Raw genomic sequence first — 17,879 nt, forward strand, 5'->3', positions numbered from 1 at the left:
TGGTCACTTTATAGCAAGCACTATTAAAATGTTCGCTATTACTGTATTGATGAACCCTTTGTTTTTACAGACATCTGTTTTTTTTTTATTAAGTTTAACATGTATTTAACTTCTTCCAAGACAATGGTATCTATGTGCAGATAGTACATGAGGTATAGTGTACCAGTTATAGACAAGCTTTTTTCTAATATATTCTAATTTATAATAAAACAAAGCCATAAGTCCTAAAATATTGCTTTAGTGGTTTATACATGAGACACCTGCAATCATCTTGTACATCACCATTGCACGTGCCCCCCCCCGCCGCCCCACCGCTTCAGGAAATAATACCTGACTTACAACCAGAAGACTCAGACGCCAATTATTTGCTGTTTGACCCTGGGCTGTCATTTCCCTCTTCTGACACTCAACGTCCTCCTCTATCAAATAAAGAGAGAGTAAAGTCTATCTCCGGGTGTGGTTGAGAAGACCAGGTGAGAGAGTGCATGGGAAAGCACCAAGACTCTGAGCCTGGCATGGGATAAGTGTGCAGCAAAGTCCACCCGAATCTGAAATTCCCAAAAGACAGATTTTGTCTTTGTTACCCTCTGAGAGGGGCCGACTGTGGGCAGCTTCTTCCTTTGAAGGCTTTTGGAGAGGAAGTAACAGTTTTAGAATCCAATGGTCCACGACTGCCTTCTTTGCTGGATGTAGAAGTCTTTCCTTTGAAGAGTGAGGTACAGAATCTGCCATATAACTGTCCATTTCTTACCGTTCTGGTGAAAAGGAGGGCATACGGAGGTCAAGAGCAAGGTGATCTCCAAAGCTGAGAATGTCCTTGAGACAACAGCTCCCTTTTGCCTGCCTCCCCTACCTCCGTTTCTTTTTTCCTTCTCACCTGTTTCTTGGACAGGTTCTGGAGATAGAATTTTCTTGGAACTGGGGAAGAATCTGTTAGGGGGATGCCCCGCCTTATCGCAACGCTGTCGCCAGTGCCTCCACCCACACTCCCTTCCTTTTCTCTCTCCCAGGCTCTTCCAGATCTCCGACTCATCACATGTCTTGTAATTTCTTTCTCCTTTTTTTTTTAATGCTCCCATCCTCATCTCTCAGATTTGTTTTGCAAGATTAAAAGGAAGCGAGTGTGCTGTCTTAAGACCTGATGTGACTTTCGGGTCTCTTCTTTCTTTTCAAGGAACTTTAGTTTCTTTCCTCCTATCTTCCATTCCTGATGGCAACTTTGGATGCCAGGGGTGGGAAGTTCTGGCTTCTAATCAGTGTGCTAGTTGCATGACTTTGGACAAGTCAAACTACCACACCTCCAAAATGCCCATTTTCCTCTTCTGGAAATCCTCTCTTCCAGGGGAAATAAAATCAGGAGATATATTTAAGAGACCCAGCACGATTCCTGGAATGGAACAGCCATTCAATCAATGTTTTTACTTCTTCTTTGCCTTCTTTTGGTTTTCTTCACTCCACTTCTAATTCTTCCGTTACTGCAAAAGCTGTAGAGCTTACCCACAAATAGTTGAAGTCCCCAAAACTCACAACTGGGCCCAGGGAAGGAGATGAATTTATTTATTGTTGATACTGATGAATATGATGCTAGGTTATTGAGTATCTACCTGGTGCCAGGTCATTTTTATACCATTTTAATATATGTTAATTCACTTAAAATCTTTCCAGGACTCCTAAGAAATCGGTATGCTTGTTACTGGCTAGAGGTTGCAGACCTTGCCCAAAGTCACTCCAATAAAAAAGGAGCAGAATTTGAATCTGTTCCTGGGTATCTTTTGTGATTAAGGTGAATACACTTTCCATACTTTCATGCTGGTGTGAGATGATGCATCATTCAGGCTCACTCAGGAGCACAGAAAATATTCCAGGTATCTAAAGCAAAGGAAATTTAAGATAGGGAATCTGTTATACAGGTGATAGAAGAGCTGAAAAACACTACAGGGTTCCAATAGTAAAAAAAGCTGCAGGCAACTCAGAGGTTCCAGTAGCAAAATGGTGCTGCCACCCCCTTTAGGGCTTCATTGTCATGGGGAAATGATGGAGTGAACAGAACCCAGAAGTGGAGGCCCTCCAGTGGGAGGAGCTGAATCCCAGAAGAGATGGTGCTAAAGCTGGAGAAGTTCCCTGAAACCCAGGGAAAGATGGAGAGAAATACCCAGCTTCTGTCCTCTCTGGTCTTCTGCCAGTGCCTCCCATTGGCTGAAACCACTTGGAGATAAAGGGCAAAGGATCCTGGGGAGTGTAGTTCTCTGGGTGGTGAGTGCAGCAAGAGATGACCTGGGAACAAACAAGCAAAAGGTCCACTGAGGTAGCAATGATGGAACAGGAAGAGAGCTTAAAAGAGGGACCAATTAACTTTTTACACATGCACTTAAAGAGAAGAACGAAGGAAACTTGTCTGATGAAGGAAGGAGAGCTCACTTCCATTTGAGGTGATTTTCTACCTGACTGGTTTGACTGAGAGCCTAAGATTAAGCAGTGTTTCCCCCCCCCCCCGGGGAGATAGAGATAGAGAAAAAGCATACTTCAGGGGAAGGAAACAGCCCAAGAAAAGTTTCTGTAATAGGAAAACACCTGCACCTACTGGTAAATTGGGCACAAGTGCTTGAAGAAAGGTTTGTTATGGATACTAATGACCCAGTGCAGGATTTTGAGGAAGGGAGAGATGATTAGAGGTGGGAAGAAGGCCATTTTCAGGACTGCAGTAGGTGGTGGTATGGGCCAAATCCCCTTATGTTCATTGTAGCTTAGAATGGAAAAGGCTTAGAAAACCGTAGGAAGACCATCCGAGGTTGCAGTGCCTCCTGAGGGGTGTTGCAGGGACTCCGCCCCTTTTCCCTCTGGTAACTGCAACCAGTCTGCAACCAGGACGTCTCCTGTATTATCCACCCCGTGGGGATTACAGCCAGAGACAGGATCAATTCTGTGTTAGAGGTAAAATATGTATTTGTCTGGAGCTAACAGTGCAACGGGTGTGGAGACATCCACTGCACTTTCCCCCATTTCCTTGTTTCTGTTCATCTCTCCAGGTTGGACATCTGCCCTTCTCTGCCCAGCAGAAAGACTGTATCCTGGGGCCACCTAGTATTCTGGTTTCTCATTGGGTTCAGCCAATGGGAGGCACCAACTGAAGTCTGAGAATGGAGGAGAAGGAAATGCAGGCACTTGTCCCCTGCTCCCTTCCTGCCAGCTTCAGGTGGCTTCCTTACCTGAGGATATAGTGCTTTAAGCCTAAGGTGATAACTTTCTTTGGTTGCTAGTCTCTGGCTGCTTCTCTGGTCCTTACAGGTCTTCTCAACTCCACCCTGGTTCTTGAGGAGGATTCAAGATATTTGTCTCCAGTTTTTGTCAAGGTGAACATCTCTGATGGTCTGCCCAGTTTCTAAGAACATCCTAAATTGCCCTCACTTCCAGGGGTGGTCCCCAGGAATTCAGTGTGTATGGTGGCATTTCCCAGTAGGAACTCTGGTCTGAAGGAGCAGCTGTGAGGCCTCTTCACATGGCTCCCTATGTGCAAGTGAAACTAGACTAAGTGCAAAGGAATAAAAGGACATCAGAGAGTCCAGGAGTCTATGTGACCTGGTGGGACCCCTCGCCCAGGATCTCCCTTGCTAATCCTGACGGTGTGGCTGACAGGGTCTTGGTGCTCTGGCTGGGTGTCAGGCCTGAGCCTCTGAGGTGGGAGAGCCGAGTTCAGGACAATGGACCACCAGAGACCTCATGACCCCATGTAGTATCAATCGTTGAGAGCACTCCCAGAGATCTCCTTCTCAGTGCTAAGACCCAGCTCCACTCAACAACCAGCAAGCTCCAGTGCTGGATACCCCATGCCAAACAACCAGCAAGACAAAAACACAACCCCACCCATTAGGAGAGAGGTTGCCTAAAATCATACTAAGTTCACAGACACCCCAAAACACACCACAGGCCTCAGTCCTGCCCAACAGAAAGACAAGATCCAGCCTCATCCACTAGAACACAGGCACCAGTCCCCACGATAAGGAAGCCTACACAACCCATGGAACCAAACTTACCCACTGGGGGCAGACACCAAAAACAAAGGGAACTATGAACCAGCAGCCTGAGGAGACCCCAAACTCAGTAAGTTAAGTAAAATGAGAAGGCAGAGAAATACGCAGCAGATGAAGGAGCAAGGTAAAAACCCACCAGACTAAACAAATGAAGAGGAAATAAGCAGTCTACCTGAAAAAGAATTCAGAGTAATGATAGTAAAGATGATCCAAAATCATGGAAGTAGAATGGAGAAAATACAAGAAACATTTAACAGGGACCTAGAAGAACTAAAGAGCAAACAAACAATGATGAAAAATAAATGAAATTAAAACTTCTCTAGAAGGAATCAATAGCAGAATAACTGAGGCAGAAGAACGGATAAGGGACCTGGAAGATAAAATAGTGGAAATAAATACTGCAGAGCAGAATAAAGAAAAAAGAATGAAAAGAATTGAGGACAGTCTCAGAGACTTCTGGGACAACATTAAATGCACCAACATTCAAATGATAGGGGTCCCAGAAGAAGAAGAGAAAAAGAAAGGGACTGAGAAAATATTTGAAGAGATTATAGTTGAAAACTTCCCTAATATGGGAAAGGAAATAGTCTATCAAGTCCAGGAAGTGTAGAGAGTTCCATACAGGATAAATCCAAGGAGAAACACACCAAGACACATATTAATCAAACTATCAAAAATTGAATACAAAGAATAAATATTAAAAGCAGCAAGGGAACAGCAACAAATAACATACAAGGGAATCCCCATAAGGTTAACAGCTGAACTTTCAGCAGAAACTCTGCAAGCAAGAAGGGAGTGGCAGGACATATTTAAAGTGATGAAAGGGAAAAACCTACAACCAAGATTATTCTACCCAGCAAGGATCTCATTCAGATTTGATGGAGAAATTAAAGCCTTTACAGACAAATAAAAGCTAAGAGAATTCAGCACCACAAAACCAGCTCTACAACAAATGCTAAAGGAACTTCTCTAGACAGGAAACACAAGAAAAGGAAAAGATCTACAATAACAAACTCAGAACAATTAAGAAAATGGTAATAGGAACATACATATTGATAATTACCTTAAATGTAAATGTATTAAATGCTCCAAGCAAAAGACATAGACTGGCTGAATGGATACAAAAACAAGAGCCATATATATGCTGTCTACAAGAGACCCAGTTCAGACCTAGAGACACATACAGACTGAAAGTGAGGGGATGGAAAAAGATATTCCATGCAAATGGAAATCAAAAGAAAGCTGGAGTAGCAATTCTCATATCAGACAAAATAGACTTTAAAATAAAGACTATTACAAGAACAAAGAAGGACACTACATAATGATCAAGGGATCAATCCAAGAAGAAGCTATAATAATTGGAAATATTTATGCACCCAACATAGGAGCACCTCAATACATAAGGCAAATGCTAACAGCCATAAAAGGGGAAATCAACAGTAACACAATCAGAGTAGGATACTTTAACACCCCACTTTCACCAATGGACAGATCATCCAAAATGAAAATAAATAAGGAAACACAAGCTTTAAATGATACATTAAACAAGATGGACTTAATTGATATTTATAGGACATTCCATCCAAAAACAACAGAATACACTTTCTTCTCAAGTGCTCATGGAACATTCCCCAGGGTAGATCATATCTTGGGTCACAAATCAGGCCTTGGTAAATTTAAGAAAATTGAAATTGTGTCAAGTATCTTTTCCGACCACAGCACTATGAGACTAGATATCAATTACAGGAAAAAAATCTGTAAAAAATACAAACACATGGAGGCTAAACAATACACTACTAAATATCCAAGAGATCACTGAAGAAATCAAAGAGGAAATAAAAAAATACCTAGAAACAAATGACAATGAAAACGTGACGACCCAAACCTATGGGATGCAGCAAAAGCAGTTCTAAGAGGGAAGTTTATAGAAATACAGTGCTACCTCAAGGAACAAGAGAAATCTCAAAAAACAACCTAAGCTTACACCTAAGGCAAATAGAGAAAGAATAACCAAAAAACCCCGAAATTAGCAGAAGGAAAGAAATCATAAAGACCAGATCAGAAATAAATGAAAAAGAAATGAAGGAAATTACAGCAAAGATCAATAAAACTAAAAGCTGGTTCTTTGAGAAGATAAACAAAATTGATAAAACATTAGCCAGACTCATCAAGAAAAAAGGGCAAAGATTCAAATCAACAGAATTAGAAATGAAAAAGGAGAAGTAACAACTGACGCTGAAGAAATACAAAGGATCATGAGAGATTACTACAAGCAACTTATGCCAATAAAATGGACAACCTGGAAGAAATGGACAGATTCTTAGAAAAGCAAGACCTTTGAGACTGAACCAGGAAGAAATAGAAAATATAAACAGACCAATCACAAGCAGTGAAATTGAAATTGTGATTAAAAATCTTCCAAAAAACAAAAGCCCAGGACAAGATGGCTTCACAGGCGAATTCTATCAAAAATTTAGAGAAGAGCTAACATCTACCCTTCTCAATCTCTTCCAAAATACAGCAGAGGGAGGAACCCTTCAAATCTCATTCTACGAGGCCACCCTCACCCTGATACCAAAACCAGGCATATATGTTACAAAAGAAGAAAACTAGAGGCCAATATCACTGATGAACATAGATGTAAAAATCCTCAACAAAATACTAGCAAACAGAATCCAACAACACATTAAAAGAATCATACACCATGATCAAGTGAGGTTTATCCCAGGAATGCAAGTATTCTTCAATATACGCCAATCAATCAATGTGATACACTATATTAACAAATTGAAGGAGAAAAACCATATGATAATCTCAATAGATGCAGAAAGGCTCTTGTCAAAATTCAACACCCATTTATGATAAAAACCCTCCAGAAAGTAGGCATAGAGGGAACTTACCCTAACATAATAAAGGTCATATATGACAAACACACAGCCAACATCATTCTCAATGGTGAAAAACTGACACCATTTCCACTAAGACCAGGAAAAAGACAAGGCTGCCCACCCTCACCATGATTATTCAACATAGTTTTGGAAGTTTTAGCCACAGCAATCAGAGAAGAAAAAGAAATAGAAGGAAACTAAATCGGAAAAGAAGAAGTAAAGCTGTCACTGTTTGCAGATGACATGATACTATACATAGAGAATCCTAAAGATGATACCAAAATACTACTAGAGCTACTCAATGAATTTGGTAACGTAGCAGGATACAAAATTAATGCACAGAAATCTCTTGCATTCCTATACACTAGTGATGAAAAATATGAAAGAGAAATTAAGGAAACACTCCCATTCACCTTTACAACAAAAAGAATAATATACCTAGGAATAAGCCTACCTAAGGAGACAAAATCTGTATGCAGAAAGCTATAAGACACTGATGAAAGACATTAAAGATGATACAAACAGATAGAGAGATATATCATGTTCTTGGATTGGAAGAATCAACATTGTGAAAATGTCCATACTACCCAAAGCAATCTACAGATTCAATGCAATCCCTGTCAAACTACCAATGGCATTTTTCACAGAACTAGAACAAAAAATTTCACAATTTGTCTGGAAACAGAAAAGACTCCGAAGAGCCAAAGCAATCTTGAGAAAGAAGAACGGAGCTGGAGGAATCAGGCTCCCTGACTTCAGACTATACTACAAAGCTACAGTAATCAAGACAGTATGGTACTGGCACAAAAACAGAAATATAGATCAATGGAACAGGATAGAAAGCCCAGAGATAAACCCACGCACTTATGGTCACCTTATTTTTGATAAAGGAGGCAAGAATCTAGAATGGAGAAAAGACAGCCTCTTCAATAAGTGGTGCTGGGAAAACTGGACAGCTACGTGTAAAAGAATGAAATTAGAACACTCCCTAACACCATTCACAAAAATAAACTCCAAATGGATTAAAGACCTAAATGTAAGGCCAGACACTATAAAACTCATAGAGGAAAACATAGGCAGAACATTCTATGACATAAATCACAGAAAGATCCTTTTTGACCCACCTCCTAGAGAAATGGAAATAAAAACAAAAATAAACAAATGGGACCTAATGAAACTTAAAAGCTTTTGCACAGCAAAGGAAATCATAAACAAGACGAAAAGACAACCCTCAGAATGGGAGAAAATATTTGCCAACTAAGCAACTGACAAAGGATTAATCTCCCAAATATACAAGCAGCTCATGCAGCTCAATATCAAAAAAGCAAACAACCCAATCCAAAAATGGACAGAAGACCTAAATAAACATTTCTCCAAAGAAGATATACAGATTGCCAACAAACACATGAAAGGATGCTCAACATCACTAATCATTAGAGAAATGCAAACCAAAACTACAATGAGGTATGATCTCACACCTGTCAGAATGGTCATCATCAAAAAATCTACAAACAAAAAATGCTGGAAAGGGTGTGGAGAAAAGGGAACCCTCTTGCACTGCTGATGGGAATGTAAATTGATAAAGCCACTATGGAGAACAGTATGGAGGTTCCTTAAAAAACTAAAAATAGTACTGCCATATGACCTAGCAATCCCACTACTGGGCATATACCCTGAGAAAACCATAATTTAAAAAGAGTCATACACCACAATGTTCATTGCAGCACTATTTACAATAGCCAGGACATGGAAGCAACTTAAGTGTCCATTGACAGATGAATGGATAAAGAAGATGTGGCACATATATACAATGGAATATTACTCAGACATAAAAAGAAACGAAACTGAGTTATTTGTAGTGAGGTGGATGGACCTAGAGTCCGTCATACAGAGTGAAGTAAGCCAGAAAGAGAAAAACAAATACCTTATGCTAACACATATGTATATGGAAAAAAAAAAGGTTCTGAAGGACCTAGGGGCAGGACAGGAATAAAGACACAAACGTAGAGAATGGACTTGAGGGCACGGGGAGGGGGAAGAGTAAGATAAGATGATGTGAGACAGTGGCATTGACATATATACACTACCAAATGTAAAATAGATAGCTATTGGGAAGCAGCTGCTTAGCACAGGGAGATCAGCTCGGTGCTTTGCGACCACCTAGAGGGGTGGGATAGGGAGGGTGGGAGGGAGACGCAAGAAGGAGGAGATATGGGGTTATATATATACATATAGCTGATTCACTTTGTTATACAGCAGCAACTAACACAACAATGTAAAACAATTATACTCCATTAAAGATGTTAAAAAAAAAGAGTGTATGTGGTGATTCTGCGCCTCTGGACACAGATGATTAGACCAAGAGATGGGAGGTATTTGACTCAAGTCAGCCAACCAGATTCTCTTTCCCAGGGATCTGGAAATAAGAGAGGAAGACTCCTGGATAGAGAGAGGCAGAGAGAGAGGCAAAGAGAGAGGCGGAAGGTACAAAATCATGTGGCCCGAAAACTCCAGAGCTGTGGTTGATTATTATCCACCAAGTGGACTGGAGAACAGAGAAATCAGATCCACCAAGCCCGAGCAGTGATATGACTTCTGTTACCAACAGCTTCCAGCAAGACTTGGCCATCTGAGATCAAGGTCCATGTCCTCCCATATTAGAATACTTTCTACTTTTATTTTGCTTAATGCGTAAGTTGGTTCCTGCTATTTAAAAAATGCCCCTACTGCTCACACACCCTAAAAAATTTCCAGTCAGCTCTGAAAAGATAGAGCTTCCTTGAGGGACAAACTCAGAAGTTCTGGGCTGAAAATGGACTCCGAATCTGTCCTGTGGGTGATGATACCTCTGATGCAGTAGGTTTCCTTAGTGAAAAGGAAACTAGTTGGTTCAAAACCAACTTCTACTGCTTACTATCTCTTGTGCCCTTGGACCAGCTACTCTATCTCCCTGGACCTCATTTTCCTCCTATATTTGCAAATCAGAGAAGTAATATCCTCCCCACAGTGTTGTGGTTAAGATCAAACAAGCAAAGGGTCTAATATAGTGCTTGACACATAAAAGATGCCCCAAAAGGTAAGTTATCTTCTTCAATTTTTCAGTTTACAATGTGTTTTTTCATATATTGTCTAATGGCACCTAGAATATATTTGATCTAAATTTTAGCTTTCAGGCAGGGCCATTGCATAGTCCCAAAAGTTAGGAAACCAAACTTCTAGCTTTTAGTGTAAGTCTAGCTAGAAGCAACTCACCTGCATGAGTTGTCTCAGAAAAACTCCTTGTCACTCAGGTAAAGGAAGAGTTTACTAAAAAAAAAAAAAAAAAAAAAAAAAAAAAAAGTTGACACTTTACCCTAGGGGTGGAGATCCAGAGAGGTTAAGTTATCACTTATCCAGGGGCTATTTCCCACAAGTTGCATCATTCAATTCCCAGAAAACTTATCTTTACTTCCCCTCACCCCTTGCAAATGAGAAAATGAGAGTGAAAGAGGTTAAGAAATATGAATCGAGTTAAAATAACAGTTGGGTGCTAGAAGTGAAACTGGGAGCCCGGATGCTCTACACACAAGACAATAATTCGTCCTGCCTTGAGGACCCAATCTGATTATTCCCTCAGTTTTCATCTTCACCCACTCTCTGGGGCTGGCATCAGCCTGCCATCCACACCTTCCAGAATTTCTTCCAGGTGCAGAGAGTACTTAGCACTTGGCCAGTCCAGTGGTTCTCCAGCTTTGCTGTGGTCAGAACCTCCTGGAGGGTTTATGTAAACACAGTTTATTGGGCTTCACCACCAGAGCATCTGAATCACTAGGTGTGGGGTGGGACCGAGGTGTGCATTTCTAATAAGTTCCCAGGTAAAGTTGATGGTGCTGGTCTGGGGACTGCAGTTTAAGAACATGGCCCACCCCTTTTATTTGACAGGTGAAGATGCTGAGATTCAGAAAGTACAAGCAAACTTCCCCAGGTCACACAGTGAGTAAAGGAACCTTACAGCCCAGACCTGCAACTCCTCATACACCGTCTTTAATTCCGCTTTAACATGCTCACGCATCTTTCAGGGTGAACGTGAAGGTAAAATTAAATATAGCGGGAATTTCTCAGTTCCTCTGGGAAAGAATGATTCAGGATGCAATTTAGACTTACACTAAAAGCTAGAAGTTTGGTTTCCTAACTTTTGGGACTAGGTACCCTTTCTCTGTTCCATGATGTTCTCTCTTGGGAATGAGAGTACTGGGTTATATAAGGACTCTTGTATTTCTCAGTAGTGGGACAAACATCCCCTTCCCTGAGTTCATGTCCTCATATAAATTAGGAAACTCTGTTAATTACTAATCATGAATGATTTGGCCAATTTATTAATCTCTATGACCTTCTCCGTCTACCTGTGAGAAAGGAGCGATCATAACTCCCTCACAGAGTGGTAGAGAATGTAAAATGAGGTTTAACCGAGTATCCAACAGAGCCCCTGGAAAGGAGGAAGTCCTCAAGAACTGTTAGTTCTTCCCTCACTTCCCCTTTAAAAACAGAATAAAACAGCTGTAGATTGCTATAGGAATAATAGATCAGCATAAGAATAGAGTATAAGACCTTAGAGATTATCTAGTTCAGTCTAAATATTTTGTAGATGGAGAGACAGAAGCATGAATAATGAAAGTTGGGTAGAACAGAGAACTTTTCAAGGATGAGGCTGTACAATCTCCTCTATAGTTTCTTGTTTTTTCTTCCTAGGTTAGAGTGTATTTACACATGCAATGGCCCTGCCTGAAAGCTAAAATTTAGATCAAATATATTCTAGGTGCCATTAGACAATATATGAAAAAACACATTGTAAACTGAAAAATTGAAGAAGATAACTTACCTTTTGGGGCATCTTTTATGTGTCAAGCACTATATTAGACCCTTTGCTTGTTTGATCTTAACAACAACACTGTGGGGAAGATATTACTTCTCTGATTTGCAAATGTAGGAGGAAAATGAGGTGCAGGGAGATAGAGTAGCTGGTCCAAGGTCACAAAAGATAGTAAGCAGTAGAAGTTGGTTTTGAACCAGGTCTGTCTGGTTCATAGCTCCTGCTTGTGTGTGTTTACACTCTATCTCTCACTCTTAAGACTTCATGCTTGTGATGTACAAACGCTGTCATTGTGTGTATACAGTGATGCCCCACATATACCAAGGACCACTTGACAATCTGGCACCTAAACAAGGGTGCCATTTGGATGCAAACTCCACATTTGTTAGGGTCACTGGGTATCAAAGTCAGGTCTCCTTTAGGGCACTGAGAATGAGCAATTTCATTAACAAATGAAATGGAGATGTATCAGGACCCATGACATCCATCCATAGCCATTACCTGTACCCTAGCTGTCGCACTCCATTTGGCTGTGTACACAGAGGGGATCTCAGATCAGCAGATCAACAGTGGCTTGTCTGAGCTGGGCACTGAGCAGAAAAGTCAATTACAGAGAAACGGCCAACACTTGGGAATATCTCCTTCCTGTGGGTTATCAGAACTTCATATAGCTAGAGGGAATTGTAGTAAAGTTGAAGAGCTGCTGTTACACTAAAAAGGAATAAGCTTCTTAAATTCATTCCATTTTAGCCCTGAGGCGTAGACATAGGGCCATGGGATGGAAGTTACTGGGGATCAGACTTGGCTTGACACACAAAAGAACTTTTTATTCATTAGAAATGTGCAAAGATGGAAAGAGTGACTTTCTAAGGTAAAGAGGTCCTTGTCACTGGCGGTGTATAAATACAGCTTTCATGAATGTTTTTAGGAGATATTGACGATAACATTCAAGCAATAAATAAGTGGTTGTAATATTAGGAATTCCTTCTCTTACAAGTGGGTCAAGGTTCTGATAGCAATATTGCCAAGGAAGTTGGGAATACCCAAATCCTAACCTCATCCCAGTGACCTCTTCCCCGCCAGGTTCTTGAGGAAACTGTACTTACAAGGAGCAATGGAAAATGAGAAACAAAAAGAATACTTTATGGTTGATTGGGCCAGTGTGTTTTACCCCAAAGGGAAAAACTTATATCGCTAGGTTACAGCAAAAGCCCCACCTATACGTCCATTAGGATTTCCATCTTCCTTCAAGCCCCAGTGGATCTTAAAATCACAAGTTTTCTGAATTGTGGCACTGGTCATGAAAACAAAATGATGACATGCTTGTTAGACATGCATGCAAGGAAGAAAGGAGAGGAAATCATGATAACCAGATGTTATGTGGGCTCTAGCTTGGCTTCCAACCCAGCTGTATGGAAGTAGCGTGGAGGGAATACCCATGTGCATTTATGCAATGTCTTGATGCATGGTGGCACTGTGCACTACCAAATGTGGTATAATGTGCGATCTGGACTGTCACACACAGATTGATAATTCTCTTGCCCTCGTAGAGGGGCCAAGGGGTTGGACTTGGGGAAGCAGGCAGCTGTAATTTTCTATTCTTGTAGTATCTTTTTCTAGCTTTGGTATCAGTGTAATGCTGGTCTCATAAAATTAGTCCCAATGGTATTTTTTTTTACAGAAATAGAGAAAAATTCTAAAATTCATAGGAAACCACAAAAGATCCAGAACAGCCAAAATGATCTTGAGGAAGATAAACAAAGGTGGAGGCGTCATACATCCTGATTTCAAAATATATTACCAAGCTACTATAATTAAAACATTATGGTTCTGGCAAAAGGACAGATATACAGACCAATGGAATAGAATACGGAGCCCAGAAATAAACCCATGCATATAAAGTCAACTGATCTTTGACAAAGTGCCAAGAATACACAATGGGGAAATGATAGTCTCTTCAACCAATGGTGATGTGAAAACTGGATATCCATATGAAGGAAAAGAAAGAAATTGGACTCCTGCTGTACACTATACACAAAAATCAACTTAAAGTGGATTGAAGACTTAAATGCTAAGACAAACTGTAAAACTCCTACAAAAAAACATAAGGGAAAACCTTCTTGACATTGGTCTTGGCAATAATTTCTTGGCTCTGACATCAAAAACACAGGAAACAAAAGGAAAAAATATACAAGTGGAATTACATCAAATTGAAAAGTTTCTACACAGAAAATGAAACAATCAACAGAATGGAAAGGCAACATACAGAATAGGAGAAAATATTTGCAAACCATATCTCTGATAAGGAGTTAATAGGCAAAAATATATAAGGAACTCCTACAACTCAATAGCAATAAAATAAAATAACCCAATTAAAAAATTGGCCAAAGACTTGAACAGACATTTCTCCAAAGAAGACATACAAATGGCCAACAGGTATGTAAAAAGATGTTCAACATCACTAATCATCAGGGAAATGAAAATCAAAACTACAATGAGATATCATCTTCATATCTGTTAGGATGGCTATTATCAAAAAAATAAAGGATAATATGTGTTGATAAAGATGTGGAGAGATTGGAACCCTTTTACATTGTTGATGAGAATGTAAAATAACACATTGTCTATAGATACCAGTATGGAAGTTTCTTAAAAAGTTAAAAAATAGAACTACCATATGATCCAGCCATCCACTTCTCGGTATACATCAGAAGAATTGAAATCAGGACCTCAAAGAAATACCTGCACTCTAATGTTCATTGCAGCATTATTCAAAGCAGCCAAGACAACCTGTGTCCATTTACAAATGAGTGGGTAAAGAAAATGTGCTATATACATACAATGGAATATTGTTCAGACTTACAAAAGAAGGAAACGCTGCCATTTGTGACTATATAGATGAATCTGGAGGACATTATGCAAAATGAAATAATCCAGCCATAGGAGGACAAATGCTGCATGATTCCACTTATATGAAGTATCCAAAATAGCCAAACTCATTGACACAGAGAATACAGTAGTCGCTACGAGGGGGTAGGAGCTGGGGAAAATGGGGAGTTATCATCTAATGGGTATAAATTTTCAGTTATGCTAGATGAATAATATCTAGATATCTGCTGCACAACGTAGAACTTACAGCTAACAATACAGTATTGTGCACTTCAAAGTTTGTTAAGAGGGTAAATCTCATGCTAAGTATTCTTACTACAAAATGAAACAAAACAAAACAAAATAAAAACAAAGGGACTCAAGGAAACTTTGGGTGGTGTTGGATGTGTCTATTTCCTTGATTGTGGTGATGATATCATGGGTGTTTGCATATGTCTAACCTATCAAATTGTATACATTAAATATGTGCAGTTCCTTGTATATCAACTATACCTCAGTACAGCTGTTCTATATGTTTCCTTTTAAAAAAATCTTTTCTGTATTTTCCATTCTTTCTGCACTGAATATGACTCCAAAATTTATTTCATCAGTCTAAACTATTTCTTTGAACTTCAGACTCAGATATCCAACTGCATCCTTGATATTTGTACTTGGATGTTTAATGAGTAGCTTATTAAACTTAGCATGCCCCACACCTGCTCCTCCCACAATCATATTCATCTTGGAAAATAAAAACTCTATCTTTCCATTTGTTCAAGTCAAATCCTTGAGGCCATTTTTCACTTATTTCTTTTTACCTGCAGCTCAGGTCCAATCCATAGCAAATCTGTTACCTCTACCCTCAGAGCAGAACCGGAATTTGACCATGTGGTCAATTATGTATTCTCCAACTATCCTGACCTCTTTCCTTGAGATGCTCCTACCTGTGGGAGGATTTTTCATCTTTGCTTTGCTGAACTCAGGAGCAGTTCTGTGACTTGCTTTGGCCAATGTCTCTTTTCACAACTGCCAGTGATCCAGATGGAAGCTCTCTTGACAGCCTGGGTCTTGAAGTAAAACTGACATGAATCAGAGCCACAGACGTTCCATGAAGCACATGTACTTCAACAAGAAATAAACTTTTGTTGTACTATGCCACTGAGATATCAGATATCTTTTATTATCATGGCATTATACATCCTATTCTGATGGTCACAAATCATTTCTGGTCACCTCTACTGTGACTACACTGGTCCAAGCCTCCTTCATCTTCAGAAGTGAGCTTGCAATAGCTTTTCTGTTTCTATTCCTTCTTCTTCAGTTTATTCTCAACACAGTAGCTGAAGTGATCCTTTAAAGACAAATTGAATCATGTCACCCCTCCACTCAAAACCTTCCAACTCCTTTTCTTCTTACTCAAAATAAAGGATGACAGCCTCGCGCACTTGTTTACAAAGGCTTACGTGACCTTGCAGGGCCATTTCTGCCACTCCTTGCTCAACACCACTGTCTTTCAGACCTCATAACCTACTCCTCTCTCCCAACCACTGAACTTCAATCACCTAACCTCCCTGCTCTTCCCCAGACATGCTAAGTACGACCATACCTCTTAGCCTTTGCACTTGCTGTTCCCACTGCCTAGTTGCTCTTCTCTCAGACACCCCATGGCTCCTCTTTCACTTCCTTCTGGTCTGTGCAGTGTTTCTATGCCCCACAACTTACCTTTAAGCACTCCTTCTTTTTCTACCATTCTTTATTTTTCTCCATAAGGTATATTATCACCCGGCATGCTCTACATTTACTTTATATTCACTGTTCATCTCCTCCACATAAAATGTAAGCCTTGTAATTATACTCCAATAAAGATGTTGAAAAAAAATGTAAGCCCCATGAGGGCAGGAACTTTGTTTTGTTACTAGATATATTCCCCAGTATTTTGACTTGTACCCAGCACATGGATCAATAAATATTTGCTGAGTCAATGAATAAGTGAACTGTTTTATAACCATAAAAAGTAAATTAAAAACAAACTGAAAAATGGGTAGAGAAGAAAGTGTTTTTTTAAAAAAGCAGCTTAGCCATGGAGGAGACAGATATGCACATACCAACATGTCTCAAATTTTGGGACTATATTACTGAATGTGGGATTCATTCAGAGTGGCGTCTCTGATATATTGAGCTTCTTACTTTGAATTCAGTTGGCACCCTATAGAGTTGGCACAAATTTACTCATGCTTCACTTTCAAATAAAATTCATTAAAATCTCTCTCTGTTTTGCTGATAACAGCAATTAAAAATCAACTAAGAAAAAGTTGAAGTAAAATGTTACCATATTTTATATTTTGGTACAACATTACAGCTTTCAAAGATCTTTTGCATTCTTTGTCTTGAGAAGCCTTGTTCATCCTCATTTTATAGCTGGGGAAACAAAGGCTCATAAAGGTGAAGTGACTTGCCCAAAGTCATAGCAGAAGAGAAGTGGCAACACCAGACTTCTAACTGAGGCCTCCTGCCACCAGAGCCAATGATCTTTTTTTTTTACTCTCCAAGGTACCTCACTCTGTGTAAGGTCCTGTATGAAATATAATGCCATGAATGAAAATCCCTTGCAAATGGTAAAGCCTATGACAATTGCTTTTTATCGTTATTACTTTTATTACCACTACTATTACCATTCACATGGCTTATTTTGAAAACTGTGACCTCACTGAAAGGGTTTGGACAAAAGCATCTCCCGGGGTCTTTTTCAGCATCAGTAGTCAATAATTTATTTTCCTTTAAGATCCTCTGGCATTACTAAATGGGCCTGAGCAAATCCTTCCAGAAAGAGCAAAGAAAAGGCTGTCAGGGAGGAGAGAGAAACATGAAAAAGTTCAGCACCTCAAGAAAAAGTAATTATTTCAGAGCAGGAAAAGCCAGCCAACAAAAACACCACGCTTGAGGGTTGCAAATGAAAGTCTCTTTTCAACCATAGCTTTAATGGAAACCACTAATGAATCAGGGCACCCGGCAAGGAATAAATAACAGCTTCAAAAGGGGTTGGGGCTAGGGTGGATTACAGATGCTGATCTAAGACAGCCAAACAAGACACGGAAGGTTGGTTTTATTTTGCTGGAAGGCACTAGCATCAACCGTGTTCATGACTTTTTCATTTCTTTCAACAAATGCTTATTGAATGCCTACTATGTGCCAGGCTTCGCTGTAGAGATAATTCACTTTCTAGTTGTGATAAGAAGTAAGGAAGCT

The 17,879-nt window shown here is 39.9% G+C and overlaps 1 long non-coding RNA gene across 1 annotated transcript; it reads left to right on the forward strand.

Moving 5' to 3' along the window:
• Window positions 1-345: 345 nt before the first annotated feature.
• LOC309641221 lies at window positions 346-17,622 on the forward strand. Its single transcript, XR_014252568.1, has 2 exons — window positions 346-1,128; window positions 13,351-17,622. It is a non-coding gene; the product is annotated as an uncharacterized lncRNA (long non-coding RNA).
• Window positions 17,623-17,879: the final 257 nt, after the last annotated feature.

Source organism: Balaenoptera physalus (assembly GCF_965194825.1).
Source record: "Balaenoptera physalus genome assembly, chromosome: 13".
NCBI classification, from domain to species: domain Eukaryota; kingdom Metazoa; phylum Chordata; class Mammalia; order Artiodactyla; family Balaenopteridae; genus Balaenoptera; species Balaenoptera physalus.